This window comes from Chiroxiphia lanceolata, chromosome 2 (genome assembly GCF_009829145.1).
Source record: "Chiroxiphia lanceolata isolate bChiLan1 chromosome 2, bChiLan1.pri, whole genome shotgun sequence".
NCBI lineage: Eukaryota > Metazoa > Chordata > Aves > Passeriformes > Pipridae > Chiroxiphia > Chiroxiphia lanceolata.
Window position 1 is genome coordinate 116282059 of NC_045638.1, and position 18923 is coordinate 116300981.

The window sequence follows — 18923 nt, forward strand, 5'->3', positions numbered from 1 at the left end:
ATAACATGTGTGAAACTTCTTAGTCTTGTCAAAGTCTGGATTTAAGGTGGCCTCCCTCAACCAGCTTGACCATGTTATGAAGTTGATAAAAATACCTGTATTTTTCCTTTCTCTGGGCCTACAGTGACTGTAAACAAAGGTAGGCTTTCATCACTTTAGCCAATGCATCAACAACATAAAAATATAGTGAGCAGCCTCTAAGGAAGAAGAGATAAAGGTACCTTTTTTGAAAGCATAACAAATGTGACTTGTATTTGTGTTTAGATATACTCTTTAAAATTCTTTCAGTATGATCATGTGTTTGTCCTAAAAAATAAGTTATTTGATTTTTGGAACAGTTTCAGAGCTAATTTGAGGATTCGTGAGATTATTCAGGGAAGATTGTCAAATAGTGAGAAGTAAATTAATGGTAATGATTAAAAATTAGGCATGAAAATCAGAAACCAGAAAATGTGAGTGTAAATCAAATTTTTAGTTTGTCCAAAGGCTAACAGTTGTTATCATATTTTTCGTGTCAAATTTTCTACAGATAATTACATGGTATGTAAAAAGGGAGGAAGGTACTTCAGAGAATCAAAATTTGGAGTTGACACTAAATTGTTGAGGGTAGTCAAGTATAATGAAGGCTGAAAACATTCTGAAGTAAATAATAAGGTTAGATGAATAGGCAGTGGGACAGGTAATGTAATTCTTCCTATCAACTGTAAGGAAATGCTAACTGGAAGGAGTGATTGGAGTTGTTCATACCTCTGGCATCAAAAAGTGAGTGAAGCCACTGAGGAAATAAATCATGCTGGTGGTTCAGTTTAAACAACTGAATGAAAGCAAAACCACACAAGCAAGTTCTTTCCTTATTAGGTGCCTGCAGTCTGGGTGTGTGGTGTCAGAGACACCAACAGGAGGATGTGAGAGGCACAGCCCGTGTTTGGCTACAAGCAGCTTTGGAAAGAAGATTAAATGATTTAGGTAGGACTGAAATATTTTCAGATGCTGTGTCGATGCTCTTCTGAAATGTCAAGAGGAGTTTTTGTCCCTAGAAGCTCAGAAGCATGTATCCCCTTCATACACAAATCCCAATTTAAATGAAACTTTTCCCATTGATTTTTATGACCCAAAATTTCATTTTTAACAGGAGGTGAAAAGCTGACAGTCTCCGCTTTAAAATAGAGTTTTTTCTCATTTGTGAGAAAAGAGAAAAAGAGAAAAACCTTTTTTCTCTTTTCTCTTTTTTCTCAGTTGTGTAAATCTCTAGTATGTGCACATTGCAATGGAAACTTCCACTTACAAAATCTTGGGATAGAACTTGAATTATTTTGAATTAGCATATAAAAATTGGAACCTTGCTGATTTACTGGGAATCTAGCTCCTCAATCATTGAGTTCATAGCTGGTTTTTGAGCTAAATTAACTTAGTTAAACTTTGGTTTCAGTTTTTAAGAGTTAGTGAAATTGTCCTGCAATGGATTTACTCTAAAGCTTTGACAGAAAATATTCATTTTTACATCTTGGCATTGTAAACATGCAAATTCATGAAATCAAAACAATAAAGAAATTCAATAATAAAACTCTATTTCACTTCATGTTGGAATTCATGATCCAAAATAGGTAAAGATGATAGAAAATCAGGTAACTCACAGTATGATGGTGATGTGTACTTACCTTGGGAGGCATCAAATAGATTTTGATTTCTGGACAGATAATTCATGGCAGTGACTTGAAACCATGTCCTCCATTTTCATAGATATGTGCAGGTTGCTCTTTTTCTCAGACTTTGCTGATACAGTTATTTTTCTTTCCTATAAGAACAGCCATATTGATTTGCTCATGGACTAGAATATGTTCCATTTTTAAATGGCCAGTGTTTCATTTGTGCTGAATGTTCAATATTCAACTCGGAAACACAGAAAACCGAAAATAATTTTACGTGCTTTGAAGATGGAAAAAAATAAAGTGTGTCAAATAGCATTGGTTAATAAATGCTTATTATCTTGGACCAGACAGCTAATTCCATGTTCAACAGAGTTAATACTTATTTATATGAAAAATATTTTTCTACTAAGAATAAGATTTAGGCACATCAATCTTTTAGGGAAAACTCTGCAGCATCAAAGATATTTTATACCGAAAAATGATAGACTGTTTATAGAGCCATTTCTTAGCTCCTCAAACTCATGTTGACAAGTAGTTTAAATCAGTTGGATTTTTTTAAAGAACAAATAATCTCCCCCAACAATATTTTAGAATATATTTCAGGGGGAGAGTAGATGCTTTTCTTGTTGACTTTATTACTAGTATTTCAAGTATTGATTTTTGGTAAATTCAAGGTATGAATTGTACTAATACAAAAGTGATCAAGAACTTAAAAATTCAAAATTGTGTTGTTTATTTTTTAATTTATTGTTCTATTCTACTTCCTCCTATATTTCATAGCATGCATGGGAACAGAGCAGAGTGACTACTTTCCCAAAAGGGTTTTTTTCCAGACAGATTTGAATAGTTCATCTTACGTTTAGTGAGAGAAATAAAATGGCTGTTATGGCTGCTTTTCAGACTATACTTCTCAAGGAAAAGTAATTTCAGGAAATAATTAAAATCTATGTAAAATAATTTTATAAACCCCCTTTCTAATGGTAAAACTGTAAAAAATTTTGTTAGTCTGGAAGTACTTTTTTAAACCTTGCAACAAGTTTTGTCTTATTTTAAAGAGATAAATAGGACACTATATATATTCAGATAATATACATACAATAGTATTACATAGTAGAATTATGGATATTTTTACTCTGTACATTGCATATGCCACTCTTCACCTGGAAACCTGAAGTGTCACTGAATTATTGGGTTTTATTGGTCCAGTTGTACTTTAGTACTTTTCCACTTCAGAGTGGAAAACAGGACTAGACAATGATTACTTTTCATTGAAGGAGAACATCTGTAGATTTAGGATTTAGAATAGAAGTTGCAACTCTAAATGGTACCTGTGTTTTTAATCTGACTTGATAAAGCAAAGAATTGTATGTGAACTGGTTATATCATGAGTGTGGTGCTAGTGTGAGTCCCTAAGATGAGGATGCCTATGAATAGACATATAAATTTAGATGAAATCCATATCAGATTTCATTAGTTCTGTTAGTTGTGAAATAATTTATGGTATTTGAAGTCACTTACTTATTGTAATCAAACTGCAAGTCTGATTTATTGCACTTTCTTGTAGTAAGATTTGAGACATCAGAACTCACTGCATAATTGAGTGAAAAAGGTGACAGGAGAGGTAGAAAAATAAATCCAGTTCTGGCAATTCACGTTGCAGAAAATCTGGAGATAACTGGATATTAATTTGCATTGCTCCTTTCCTGGTAGTCCACTTCATTGCAGAAACTGTCTGCTTGGTAACAGAGGATTTAATAAAACATTTAAGCTGAAATGTGCTGATATTCATTTGGTTCCAATTAGATTAAAATTATTACTTTTAATTAATGTGCTTAAAATTAAGTGCCTAGGTAAGGTGCTGCTGTTAAAGTTGTAACACTCTGCAAAGAGCTAAATAATCATGCTCAGCCCTGAAGGAAAATGTTAAAAATAAAGCAGTATAGTTTGTGGACTCTGTACAGAAAGTAAGGGATGAATTATCCCAAACTTTGCTGGTGTTTTGTCAAGCTTTGTCAGATGAAATGTCAAATTCAGAGAGGATGTGGACAGCCATCTGAATATGTACTCTCTAATCAGGCATATGGAACAAAAGTCAAGGTTCAGACCGGACTCTGAGCCTCCTCCTATTCGTACCACTCATCATGTATTAGTGGAAGTCATTCCCTTGGTTCCGGTGCCACCACTTGTGTGTTTTTCACTGCTTTCCAAGAGTTTGTAATTTGGTTTTAAGTACTGAGTGTTAGATCTGCCCATGTGAAATACTTTAGCATGTGTCTCATCTATCATAACTTGGATTTTAGCTAATGTATCAGTTTTTCCTTAACTGGAATTCTTTTCCCTAATAGTTTTTTCTTGTCCACAGAAAACACTCAATAGTGAGTGTAAATGCAGGTCAAATATATGTAAGTGTATATATTTTTCTTGTGTTTTATTTTGTAATCCATACAATTAGTGTGGCCCACTTACCATTTTAACAGTTTGTCATCCAGCCTGAAGATGATTATTAAGCCAAAGATAAACATTTAAAGTTGTTTTCTTTGTGCTAAATTTTGCTTGCTGTATTTCTAGCAGACAACTGAAGCCTGATAAATGGGAGTAAATTCCAGCTTAATGACTTTGAGAAATTTGTAATGATTAATTTATTCATTTTTTTTGTCAGAGTTTTCCAGTCACAAGTGAGAATGTATTTTAAGTAGTGTTAAAATGTGTTGCTATAATGGTATTATAGTGGCTGAGAAAAGCAATTTGCAAAGAACAATAAATGCCAAAGATAAAAATTAAGCGCTCTGGCTATCAACAAAACAAAACACTAACCTAGCAAAGAGTTCATTTAGCACCCTTCCAGATGGCTAGAATTTTCCACAAGAGCACATCTTTTGCAATCACTATTGGAAACATATGTATTTTTTTTTCCTCTAATAAAGTTAGGTCTCAAATCATTCCTATAGCAACACGCAGCTCTAAACCTTGATCCTTCTTGTATGCAGCTAGACTGAAATAAAAATGTGATATAAAAGGAATTGTACAGCATGATTTGTCACCAAATTGAAAATGAATTGTTGAATGGAACTTGATCCTCTAGCGTTTTTGTGCAATCATTCTGCAAAGTAGCTAATTTGTTAATATGCTAATTTTCTAATTTTCTGTCTTCATATTGGATCCTCTTCATGAAAGTGTAACCTAAATTTTTGTTCAATAGGGATTCTGTTTCAATGCTTCTGAAATAAAATGAAAAAGTTATCGAAGCTATCACAGCATTTTATGAAGCATGATGTAACTCAATTATGGTAGCAAGTGAATTTGAACATCTTTTTGTGTAGAAAAGTACAGGTATATTAAAACTTTTAAGTACTGGATTTCAGAGATATTTGAAGGGGTTTTAATTATTATTTCAATGGTTAATGAAAAATAAAATGTAAAAGAGAAATCCACACAAGGAAAGTCAGTATTCAATAAAAACTATATACTTTCTCTTTATTTCTACTGAATGATTTTCATTTTAATGTGTCTTTCAATAAATAAATACATTGCTTGAAGTCTGATGTTTACTTTAAACTGTATTGAAATGTTCAGGAAATTCTTTGTTTTGACAGTTTTCCCACAGAAGTCGTGATCAGTATTCCATGACACGTGACACTGTGTTGTGTGTCGCATGTTGTCTGTAATTTACTAATTTGCATTTTTTTGTCCTTGTAGCGGTAACCTTTTCAGTATTCAATGGCAAAAATGGCCCCGGGGAACCTTCTGATTAACATGCAAGAACAAAGTGTCAAGGAAAGCAGGAGCTAAGAGCATTGCATCCTGTGATTTGCAGTTTAAAAATGTGTACTAACTCGGATGTAGCTGTGCATCACATAGGAGACTGCCATAGTTCTGTGAGGAAGAGATGGATGCTTAATGTCAAGTGAAAAAGTTTTATGTCAAAGCTTTTAGTAGGAAAGTTAATAGAAGAGATGAAGGAAGGAATATGTTTAGAATAAATTAGTTAATTTTTAATAGCAGCACTTGCTTTATATCAGCTGGGCATATAAGATGGAACAGACTGACAGAAAGGAAGAGTGCCTTTATACCCTCGGCTGGATGACTTTAATGGAAAGAATTCTGGCCTTAGATCTGTTCTACTTTTGGAAGTTTTACTCTTTGTGCCAATTTCCTTCGTTCTGATTAGCCAAATTCAGACATCTGTCCCTCAGCACCTCCAGCCAGGGAATTGATCTGAACTGCATTGTCTGTTTATATTGAGTTCAGCATGTTTTGATTTTTCTCCTGTTTTCATAGTATCATTCTCCCTGTTTCTTTCTGTTTTGACACTAAAACCTGTTTAAGACAGCCTCTGTCAGAGACATCCAATTGCAAAACCCATGAAAATTCAGTTAATTTCCTAGTCTAGACAATGAGGTTACAGTTCTTTTCTCTTTGTGTCCTCATTCCATTAACCTTTACCATAAGGATTTTACTAATCAATAACAGTGGAACTATGGACAGTGCGAGGGAGTCAGAGAACTGTTTCCTGAGTTGTGATGACAGACAGGAGTGAAATTTTGATCCCTCCCTGAAGGAACTTGGCCATCCTAAAGATCTCCCAGATTTTAGGACAGAAGAAATTTTTTTTAATACCCTTTCGTGTGAATGGCAGAATGAAGGGACAGACACTTAAAAAAATATCATGAGGAAAAAGAAGCCATGAATATCATGAGAACAAAAATAGCTGAGAGTTCTTAGGCCCCCACAAACTATGAACATGTTGTAGACACTGTAGTACTGAAGAAGATAGAGGAGTTCAACAAAACTTCTTCCCTGCCAGGGAAATAAATACTTCTGTAATACACCATTCCTCCTCCTGAGCTGATATCAAGCATTTGAGGGCATTAACCAACAGCTTTGGTGACACTTTTGATAGGAATGAGCCAATTGTGTGTGTTGAGTCAAAACAGCCACAGAGATTACATCTTGTTGAAAAGATTTTCAAGTGCCAAGTGTCATTGACTCTTTGTGTCAAAACCATTCTAACCTTCTAAATCAAAACCTTAGTAATGGTATGTATTGTCTTTGATCCAGATATTATTAAAGAGTGAGAAAATAAAATTTTCTTACTAGCATTCAATGGTTTTCAGCAAATGTTTTCTGTGTAAATGTGTGCATGTATTCCCAGAATGCATTTTAAGGCAATTTATTATTTACAAATGAACTCGCATATCAGTGGCATATAGAAGTTGTAGTAGATCTGTATCAAGATATCCATGGAGATGAGTTAGTGGCAAATTGTTCTGGATGGCATATCCATATCTGTCAGTGAAGTAGAAACCAGAGGATGCCTTTTATTCCCCCATCCACTATTTTCTGCTTTCAGTTCTAAATTGTACTAGGCAGGGGCCTGCAGTCCAGCAGCTGCACAGATCAGATTCAACTGAGAATGAAAGTGTCCTAGAAACCCCTTACTGTAAACTAGGAGTCAGTGGGACAGTGAAGTTCAGCTTTCCAGTCTGTACCTTCCTATTTTGTTATAAAAATTGGAAAGGTAAGTGAAAATTCTGAAAGAATGGAAATGGCAGCAGAAGTCCATAGTAATATGTAGTATATTATTTTTAGTACTTGTTCCTCTTTTGCTATTTGTTTATCTCTGTCCTCATTAACTGTTATAATCTGGAACAAATTATTTTGAATGTGAAACTTAATTTGTGTGTGATTTTACATGATGGTGAAAATTAAATGAGAAGTCCTATGTTTTGGGCAAACGGTTCCAGATAAGAAAATAAATGCATGAAAGGAAAGTCTGTTTTATATAATTTACATATGTCCCCCTATAATTTTCATACACATATATGAAAGCTTGTGTTACTTTATTTATTCAATCAATAATGCTATCTAGAAGTACCTTTACTGCATCAAGTCTCTAAGGTATGACATTCTAACAGAATTATGCATCTTTTTGCAACTACACTTTTCTCTAAATTTGAAGGTTTATTGCTTTCCTCCACTTGTGAAAATATTTGGTGAATATTTGGCAAAGGCCAATTCATTAAACTGAAGTTAAACTTTACTGACATTAAAAAAGAATTAGTCTCTCTCCAACCCGGGGAGAAAAGGTGTTGTGTACTTAACACTGCAGTTATGTTCCAAAATTTTGCTCATAAATATGCTTTGAATTAAAAAGAAGCACTTAATGAGAGTGTGTAAATAACACTTCTGCAAGCAGGTAAAAATAAGAGCATGCTACTGGTTGGTAACCCATGGACTATGAGGTTATATAGTAACTGTTATGTTATTTTGCTGAAAATATTTTAGTATAGTCTACATGGAAAACTACATTGGGATTGAATACTTGAGTTTAAAAGCACACTTAAAGGTACAATTGGATTTTTGAACTTTTTTAGGCAGTTCAGAAGAAACTTTCAGCTGTGCGTATATGTTAATGAAAGCACATCTCAAAATGATTAAAGTTTTTGGAAAAGTCTCCTAATGCCAGCTGTAATTCTGTCTGAATGATGCAGCTCAGCATCACTGAAGCATTTCCATTTGCCCCTTATTTTTCCATCCCCTAAAATGGGAAGATCCCCAGCACATGTCTCAGCTGGACAGGTTGACACCAGAAATACTGAGCTCTGTTGTATCATGATTTAAATTTATACCACCATTGAACAGAAATATTTCCTTGCTTTTTGATTAATATTGTCATTCCAAACCAGAATTATTGTGCATTTAGTGTATCTGCCTTTGACTGCTGTTCCAGTGTAATCCAATGTCCAGAGTATCTCCTCTAATCTCAGTGTCCTTGCATGAGATGATTACTTTAGAAAAAATACTTTGAGTACACTAGATGTCATATGATGTTTGCTATTTTCTATTTAGAATGTTATCTCCTTTTCCTTTTGCTTATAGTCTACAAGTAATAAAATATCTAAAACTTTTCAAGTTTTAGGCAAAAAATCCAGTTCTAGAGTTTCAAGTGGAGTTATGCCTTGATATAAGATATAGGTATTTTTATCACAGAAGAAATCAGGGAGAAAGAAAAGCTCTTAAAAACAGTCTTCATACTCTACAGGGAACACTTCCTGCTTCAAGCAGGGATTGTTGACAAAGTGCTAAGTAACATGAGAAACTAGCTAAATGTAGTCTCTTTCTAATAAGCATTTCTTGTCAAAAAGACTTTTTTTTTAGGAGTGCAAATTATTTAAAATGAGCGGTTTTAACTTCGTTTTTGAGACAGTTAAATGGAATTTCTTGCTGAGATATTGCAATGAGGAACAGGAAGAGGTTTTGGATCGGTTTTTCAGCACTTTTCAAGTGATAGAGGTAGAAATCAGAGATGTGAATATGTCCTTCTAGAGCATTTGGCCTAATTCTGAAAAAAGCCCTTTGCTGATGTCTACGTTGTGTTCTTTCTGAATGTCTCCCTTAAAAGTTTTTCTGTGTAAACTCTGGACGCTTTAACCTTTACTTCCCTCCTAAGTATTTTTCCAATGGATAACTATTGGCCTGGTGCTGTGTTGCTCTGAATTCAGAGCTTTATTTTCATTTAAAACTCCTAGAAAGCGGGCTGACATTTTGTTCACTATTCCATTGCCTATTTACATGCCCAGTGAGGCAAGAAATGTATTTGTGCCACTTCTGCAATGACCTCTCCATCTTTCAGCGAGTGCATCCGTAGAAATGTAAATATAATGGGCAAAATGAGAATATGTTTTCAGAATCCATAGAACACAGAACAGTCTTTTGTATCCCACCTCAAATACTGGGTAAGATCAGATGTGCATCACGTTTCAGAGAAACATAGGTTCTGACCCACCTACTCTTGAAGAAAACCTCTTGAAACCGCTGGGATGCTGTGCCAAAAATAGAAGTGTTTGTAGCAGCTGTTGGATTGAAGGAGTTGGAGTGCCTGTTGGGAAAAGCAGGCAAGAGCGAGAGAAACAGGAATGGGAACAGCTGAGACGGGCAGCTAGAGCAGTCTAAGAGTCTTGGGCTGTGTGAAGAGGCAAAATCGCTGGATACGTTAAAAAGGACAGATTATGAGACATCAGTCGGTAGAAATCTGTGCTGTTGAAATTATCAGAACCAATTGCAGAGTAAAGTGCTGTTTAACATGAACCAGCTGCTCCTCCCTCTCCTATGGCACAGCAGGGTTAGATTTCCTCCCGGTCATGTATTCCCATCAATATCTCAATTCTGCTGCACTGCTTTGGGATTTATTTTCTTTTCGTAACCTGTCCTTTGATTTCTCTGGTTTATATCTTTCGCTGTAGCTCCTTCTTTTTTCTTTGTAGGAGTCAACTTTACAGACATTATCCACCTTATCAGCTACTGTGGGTGATTTAGGGTTTAGAATTAGTGAGCTAGGCCCTAAAAAAAGCCTAAGCACATTTATTTTGTAATACATGTTAATCAATCAGTTACAATTTAGGGGTCTTACATGTAGAAAAACTTATGTGGTGGATACAGCATTAGAAAACCAGATGGCAAAGAAAATATTGGAAATAAAGCAGGTGGACAATGAATGATATGCAAAATAAATAAGGTTTGAGGGATCTTGGAGTCTAACTGTAAATTTAAAGATCGAAGCACCTATTAAGTTAATTTTATTAGTCTAATTTTTTTATTTATTTATTGCAACTTTGCTTTTTCAAATAAGTTTATTTCTTAGCTTGTAGTTTGGAATATTAAAAAGAATTATATTTTACTGAAATATCATCACAAAATACACGTCTCTTATGGTGCAGTTTCATGAAGGACAGATTAGAACTTAGAGTCTTCTTGTGCATAAAAACTTACTCTTGTTCTGCTTAAGCAAAAATATCAAGTGTTATTCCATTTTGATGTTTATCAATGCACAGAAGGCATTAGTAAGAAACTCCTCTCTCAGAAATTTGGTTAACCTCTGTACCTGTAATTTCTCCAGTGAAACATAATTACTACCCAACTTTTCCCTCATAGCTTAAACTTACTCTACATTGACCTGAATAATGCATTATGGCAGATGATAGATTTGTCATGGAGCTTTGTTTACATTACATTTGAAGCTGCTCAACTGTAAAATCAGTTTAAGAGTGAAGTTGATTTCTTTACATGATTTAGTTGGCTTTTCTTTTTCAAACAGCAAGGTCCATATTGCAACAAATATATTAACGTCTATTTCTGCAGAGAGAAATGGATTAGCCACCAAATGAAAATGGACAGCTTTGAATTTTTAAAACAAAAAGCCCAAACAAAAAACCCCACACCAAAAAACAACACAAAATCTAATGAAAATCCACCCCACCCCCCCCGCTTAAATCTAAATGTCAAAGCTGTTCTCCTAAAAATGGAATCATAGAAAGAGAAATAGATTTTGGAATGTACTACAGTTAAAAAGAAATAAATAATAGAAATAATAACAATAATAAAAACACCTCATATTTATACACACACTGGTGGTCATTTTTGAACTGTCCAAAAATTTCTTTCCTAAACCAGTGTCTCTACAGTCTATTCTTAGAAGCGACCAAAACTTGATTATTTTTTTTTTTTTAGGACTTTTTCTAGATCAGTGTTAATTTCAAATTTTTCTCCTGCCTCTCCTGTCTTTGTGGCATCTCAGTAAGGGTTTCTTAAATGAACAATTATCTTTAGACAAAAGTCAGAGAAGCACTGCAGAATGATTGATCAGTACAGTGAAGCAGCATGCACCAAAGCACAGTTTCATTGTGAGTTTAAGGCATAGCGTGTGTGTGTGACATTATTAGGACTTGGGGAGAGCTAAAAAGGAACAATGCATGGTTACTATATAGATAATTATATCAATAATGAATAAACAGGAAATGCAGCATAAATAGCCATATAATTATAGAATTTTTTGGATTGGAAGGTACCTTAAAGATTATCTAGTTCCAACCCTCCCACATCCAGGGGGCCGCATCCAACCTGGGCTTGAACACTTCCAAGGATGGGGAATCCACAGCTTCTCTTGGACTATTCAAGCAGAAAGGCTGATAAGAGAAACTGTATAGTGTACTTGCAGTGTGAATGGGATGAGAAAACTTAATTGAGTGGGAACAAAGACTTGTTTCTTGTTTCATGGCACAGATGGCCTTTGCTTTGTGAGGTTGGTGCACAACAGCATGTATCAAATATTGCAAAAACTGATAAAAGTGCTAGAAAATTTCTTTTTGGGGTAGCCTGAATTAACCCAAAATCTAGAAAAACCTCCAAGAATATCAGCTTTTATGATGTGGTCACAGGTTTTAGCATCCTTCCAGAGCAGCAGATGTAGATGTAGCCTTAGCTCGTAGTTATGGTCCACTGTAGCAAATAAACACGGGAAAAAAGCCAAGAGTTTCAATGATTCTTATAACAGAGATTTCTAAATTCTTCATGAACAGCAATTTTTTAACATTGGAACATAACTAGCTCACGTAACTATAAAAGTGGCAAGCTTTGAAAAACCCGAATTTATTGAAATTATGGTGAGATTAAATCCAAAGCCTCGGATCTGAAAGTTGTTCATAAACATGACAACATTAGTGTCTGTGAACCTTATAAGAACAGGAACAGCTATTACTTCTTCATGAGCATCAACTCTGATGAGTAGGTAGCTTTGATTGTTTTTGATTTTTAGTGATCTATTTAGTTGAGTGTTTAGAGTCTGGATTGGCTTTATTGTCTTGAAAGATTACAGACTGCCTTTTCTAGATTATCGTAGGCAGCTAAAATAATTCATTTGACACACTGGCATTTTAATTTCATATAAAAAAATTCCTTTTCTTTCAAGATTCCAGAGGAATAAGTGTATAATATATTTCTCTCTTAATCCACATTTACTCTGTGGTTTTTTTTGTAAAGTTCCAGTTCATGAGATCCATAGCGAAAAAGGCAAAATAAATACTTCTACAAAGTCCAAATCAGAAAAGAAATTAAACTACTCAGTCATGCAATAGTAAAACATGGGCTTAATACCATTAGATTTAAGTAGGCAGGTCTGCTGACTAACATCCAGTTTTTCTACCTTCACCTCAAGAATTTCATTAAAAGTAGTTTTGCTTGCATCTGTGAGGGCACATCAAGGCAGGTGGATAAAAATCAAATTCTAAGAAAGTACTGATACTCTAGGATTGGTTAAAACATATAATAAGAAAAGGCATCAATCAACACATTAAATATTGCATGGGCAAAATTATATTCAAACTTATACTCAAGCATTGATATAAAGGGTTAAAGATGAAAGGGACTTGCTTCTCTTTATGGGTGTCTCCAGATGTGTGATGGAGCACTTTCTCAGAGATGCTGTTTCAGTCTTCTCTTTTTTTTTTTTTTTTTTCCTGGTGAAAAGAGGACTGACAAAGCAGGAGCATCTGCAGCAGGAACAGTGAGAGGGTTTGGGTTTTTTGCAAATTTCCATCCGGGAGGAAAAGCAGCTGCAGAACTCAATAAGTAAAAACTTTGGGATGAGGGTTGCTGCTTGCCCTGGCTAGCAAGGATCTGATCTAAGACATGTAGAATGAAGAGTTCAGAACATCAGGATGCCCACTGACTTTTCCTACCTTCTTTCCCCAACATGTGTGAGGTGCTACCCTGTTAAAACCTCATTTCAAGATAAAGAACCTTGAAGTTTCACTTTACAGAACTTTTCTAGGGGGATATGAAATATTGCCACAACCAATTTATCACAGTCTTGTTTTTGTTTTTGTTTTAAATATGCCAATATTCTACAGAAAATTACATCTATACTGACTTTGTCTTGTCAGTCCTTCAAATAATGGGGACAGTTGCAGATGGTTTTTTCAAAACCTTCTAATTGTAAACCTGTTAATATTGTTCTAGTGGATTATTACAGTTCAGCCTGTTTATAATTTGTCATTATGATATAACCCATCCCACTAGTGTTTGCATGTATATAATTTGCTAAATTAATATGTAATCTCAGGGTCGAAATAACTGCAAAATCGGATTGTTTACGTAGATAAAAAGATACATTAAAAGAAAAGGAAATCTTAAGTAATCTTTATAGTTTTAAGGCCAAACCCCCAACTTTATGTGTCAAAAATGCCTACCACAGTAAAGAATATGCAGAAGTGTAGACTGGGCTACCAGAATCACAAGCCAAAGAGAAAGTAGAAGAAGTATGTTGGTATGTATTTGTAACTGAAAGGTCCTGACAAATTCTGGTACATAATTTTGAACTATCCCATTATATACTTCACTCTGTGCAAAGACGTGTACTTGAATCTAAGTCTTGGTAAAAGTCAATTCCTTCCAGTTTGTATAATTTTATTAAAAGAGAATTGAAATATGTGCATAATGTAAGGATTAGTAATAGAATTCTTTGCCCTGGAATGTCATGTATGTCAAAGCGCACTTTAAAATTATGAAATTAAGTGATGGAATGAAATACTCTTAAAAATTCAAACATGTGGTGAAGGCACTCTTTTAGCTTAGAAAAATCCTTCTCTCAGGTGGTTGGGGTGAGAGGCCACCAATATAGGAAAGAGCACTCTGTCCTGGTTTTGTTTTCACTTAAATAATCTTTATTGGTCAAAACATTATTATTAATCATTTCCAGAGATGGTATCCTATACTAAATGGACCTTTAACCTATCCAAGTTCAGCTGCAGATGTCCTCTCTTGGTAGCTCTGTCTAGATATTTCAGCTTGGAATATGGAAAAGATTCACTTAATACAGCCACATTAGGACAAGATACTTCACATTCCCGGGATATTTTATTAAACATCACGTATTTCCTTATTTCAACCCTACAGGTGCTAAATGAAATTTTCCATTTTCAGTTAGAAAATAACAGTTGCAGTGGTAAAATGGGCTTGTACTGCTTTTCACCTCCTAAACTGTCCAATTGAAAGCTCATACTTGAGGCACATGCTCGGTGTGCCTTGTGTTGTTATTAGCAAAGCTAAGACCATGGGTGACTTTGTAGAATGATGATGTGTTACTATGTACTTTCTCAGCTTATTCCAACAGTGAATCTGTGTATTTCACTCCTAAATATTATGCCATTGTTTGACATCTAAATGAATTTTCATAATTCTATATCAGTCTTTGGACAGCAGCAAAAAATAAAGATGTTATCAAGTAGGAGACGATCCTACTGTAAGACCCTGGAACATGGACATTTTGCTGGTCATAGCACCCAGGGGAATGAGATCCTGTGTGAAGCCTGCTAGTAAGGATTAGCCTTAGCTAGTAAGGGCTAACCGGCTAGTAAGCCTGACTAGTTATTTGTTAAAAATAACCAAGAAATCTTGAGCTTACTTTTTTTTAGTTTTTACTCTAATTTTAAAAATCAGTTTTAAGTTGTTTTTCAAGTTTTACCCTAATTTTAAAAACCAGTTGAACTGTAACGGTGCATATGAGCTGAGACTTGGGGATTTTCATATATAATGAAAGCCAACGAGGCACATTTAAAAATATATTAATTTGGAGAACTTCCTAGATGCATCTGTTATTCAGCTGGTGGAGAAAATGACAGGTAGGCTTTAACAATCCTTCCAGTTAAGTACAGTGGGTACATAGCATTTCGACTGACATATCTGTGGTATATCCTCCTACAATAAATATATATATATTTTGCATATATTGCTGTTCATTAGCTAGCCCAGTAACAAATACAGGCTTTTGCAGAGAAGAGGTATTTTTGTGGCACTTTTAGAAAATGAATGGAATCTTTTCCTGAAATACTCTCATTTAAGATTGCTAGAAAATTATATACATGAGTCACGAAGTTATGATCTGTGGGCTGATTGGAAGAGTTTGATTATTTGATAACTTTATCAAATGCTATTAAAATCTTAGAGAACAAAGGCGTTAGATAAGGAGAAAAACAATCATGTTTAAAGGGTTTTAGGCCATAGGGAAGGGATTTATACAAGAGAGATTTCCCTCACTGTAGCAATAGATATGAAACAGCTTGTGTTCACACTGCTCAAGACAAATCCTGCGACAGGCAGGCCTCGCCTCCGCTTCTTAATCCTAGTTGGCTCAGCACCTACTCCACAACCCTTTGCAGCTAACTGGGGATGTTCTTGCATGGGATAACATCCACAATATTGGACATTCTCTTCCACCTCACACTCTGTATTATTAGGATCTCTGACAGAAGTCAGTACCCTTCCCAAACGTGGGAGTCATTTGGAGTCCCATGTTTGCATGTTACTCTGTTAGCTCCCGACTTGGCTATCATCCTGACCACATCACTGGGTGTCCTGCTCCCTCCTTGGCTCTGGAAACCTTACAAAATGTGAGGAAATCCTGATTACAAGACCCTGGGACAGTGACATTTTGAAAATAGCTCCTAGGGGGGACAAGGCGGTGTGTGTACCTTTTACGTGCAGAGAATCACATTTAAAGCTCTGTATCAGGATCAGCATCCCAAACAAGACTCAGCATATCCTTCTCTTAAGCCCTAATGCCAGCTGGAAAAAGGGTCACTCGTGAACTTCTGATGCTTGTCAGCCATAGCTTTTACTGGCTACTGTGAAGTCATTCCACCACACGTGGAATCACAGCAGAGGTCTGAAAAGCTCCACCAGACTGCTGGCCCACGAGCAGACTTCATCAGCAATTTCTCTGGGTACCTCTCGGGGCTTTGGTTGGAGAACTGTGGTCATCAATGGGATTTACATTCTCATGTCACATGTCCTATAAAGAGCTCAAATATCCTAGCTATAAGGATATTAAGCAAGGAGTCGGAGACTGTCATGGATGGAATAGCTGGCTGTCATGGTTTTGGGTTTGATGGGTGCTTCAAAATCCAGTTTTTTACCATTCTGGCAAATCAGAGATTCTTCTGTGACTGTGTATCAACCATTCTAAACTCTGAGACTGGGGTAGCCACAGAGGTGTACCTGAACCTCAGTTAGTTTTTTATGAAGCTGGTGGGACAGACAAGAGGTGCCAGAAAGTGATACCTTGGTCATCCTGTAGGATGATGTATCATCCAGGGAGAAAGTAGGGAGAGAGTGAAGAAGATGTGAGGCAGATGACAGGATTGTGTTTGATTTTTTACCAGAGTGGTGCTCTGTAAAATGAGTAAGCACTGTCTCAGAAAGCTGTATTCTGTATTCCTTTATTTCAAAATTCAGTGAATGCCTTTTTCTCTTTTTTCATCTGAGGAGCAGAGTGTCACTGTGAGAGCAGTACTTGTTCTCTGACCTATGCAGAAGGGATACCTGGCAGCTTATGTTTTTGCGGTGTTTGTGGATATTTGTTCTTGATGTTCATAAATGCGAATGGCTGTGATTTATCAGTCTCACTTTGTGTTCTTGGCCAGCAAAAACCTGAGCTATAATGCAGCTTTTTTGTCATGCAGACCTGTTCTCTGGATGTAGAGTCAGGTAAACTGATGATGGGAGGCTGCCAGGTACAGAAGCTGTTGCTCCCGCGTGTAGCCTGTGCCCTGCTTGTTTTACCCTGCTCCCTGTCATACTTTGCCTGCCCCCAAACACAACCAGTACCCCCTGCCCCTTTCCTCCTTACTCTTTGTCCTCAGTCAGACGTAAGGAAAGCTCAGAATTTGCCACAGCACCTTTCTAGTGATGGTCCCAAAGGTCCTGCTCTGGCCGTGTACGCCAGGCTGCACTAGACCTCTGGCTGGCTGTCCTCATTGGCAAGCTTCTCTTCAGGGAGTTTGGATGTTTGAGTTGACATGGCTGGTAACATGTTCCTACCCTGCAGCATCAGCCAGTCCAGCAGAGGTTTGATCCTGCCAAAGGTAAGCCTCATGAGGCCTCTACTCTCCCTACACAAATGGACTCCGGTTTCCAGGTCTCTTCTGTCTTCAGGGATCCCCTCTGTGAGCGTGTGGTTTGCTTCCTTTCTCAGTGACTGAGATGAGCTGAAGTAATGACTGCTGGTTGCAGCACAGTTGTGGGCACAATTGTACAAAGAACACAAGGTCTGTCACCCAGGGAGTGGTGTGGGTGTCTGTGACCACCGTGAATTTCAGAGGACTGTCCCAAAGTGCAATGGTCCTTGACATATTGTCTGCATGGAGCAAACCATGAGATGACCTTGGTCTTAGTCATGTTTCTGTTCAGAAGGAGTTTTTTTCAGAAGGCTTGCTTCAAACAACAGCCCAGGAGCAAAGTAGTGTGCATGAGAGTATCAGAGAAGTGGGACCAAAGAATAAAATGAGATATTAGCCAAATTGACAGTGTAGACATGGCTATAATTTAGGGAATTTTGAAACCAATATTTTGTATCTTCTATGAAAAGCACTTGTTGTAATCTTGTGCCTTCTCACACAGTGCGTTTTGCATAACAATAATAGAGATAATTATGATAATTACAATAAAAATTAATAATAGTTGCCCTTTTTTCCGTAGATTTTAAAGTGCTTTTCAACATTGACTAATTAAGTCTAACAATATCTTGTGAGGTGGGTAGCAGGTGTTTGCTCATCTCTCTGGATCATGTCACCCACCATGGTAGTACAGCTGCTTCTACTTAAGTCTCATTGACTTCTAAATCATCATCATGGTTTTCAGGAGATAATTTTCCCACATTCTCTGCATAGTGTGTTAAAAAGTGGAAACCCTTTCTTACATGACTCTATTTTGAGAACTCTGGAAATCTGCATGGAGAGGATTAGTGGTTAGACCAGTTATGGATACATCCAGCATGATGGGAATGGGAGGCTGTGCAGGCATGTGAACCCAGAACATGCTTGCCAAGTGAAAAGGTGCAGAATATCTCAGGAAGGAGGTATAAAAAGCCCCTAATCTGTGGGAGAAAATAACTTCCAGATATTCTTTAGTCATATGATTAAATATATCCAGGCTTACCCCCTAGAAAAAAAAAATTAATCCAGGTTCTGATCATGCTAATTACATATAAAGAGGGAAAAAAAAAGGAATCATAGAAAAAAGTTTTAAAGTTTTTTTATATCTCTTCTCTCCTTTTCATTTACCCCCTTAAATGTATTTGCACACTCATGGTGCATTTATTTTATTTTCAGATGTTAGCAAAGAGCTTATTCATATCTAGGCAAACTAACTGGAGATGCAACCTGTTCCTTCTAATATTCATGGAATAATCTGGACTCTTTGCAGCAAAATAAAGGGTTTTGAAAGGGATATGAAACGACAGATGCTTGATTCAATTTTTAAAGGGTAAAGTGGAGGATGTAGGGTAAATTTTCTGAACAGTGTACAGAAGAAAACACAAATCCTGTTGTTAATTTACAAGATATGTAGGTGTTAAGTAATAACAAGATTCCTACACAGAAATTTTTAATATACTGCTGCACAAACTTACACCCATGCACTCAGTGAGTTTAGACACCGAAAACT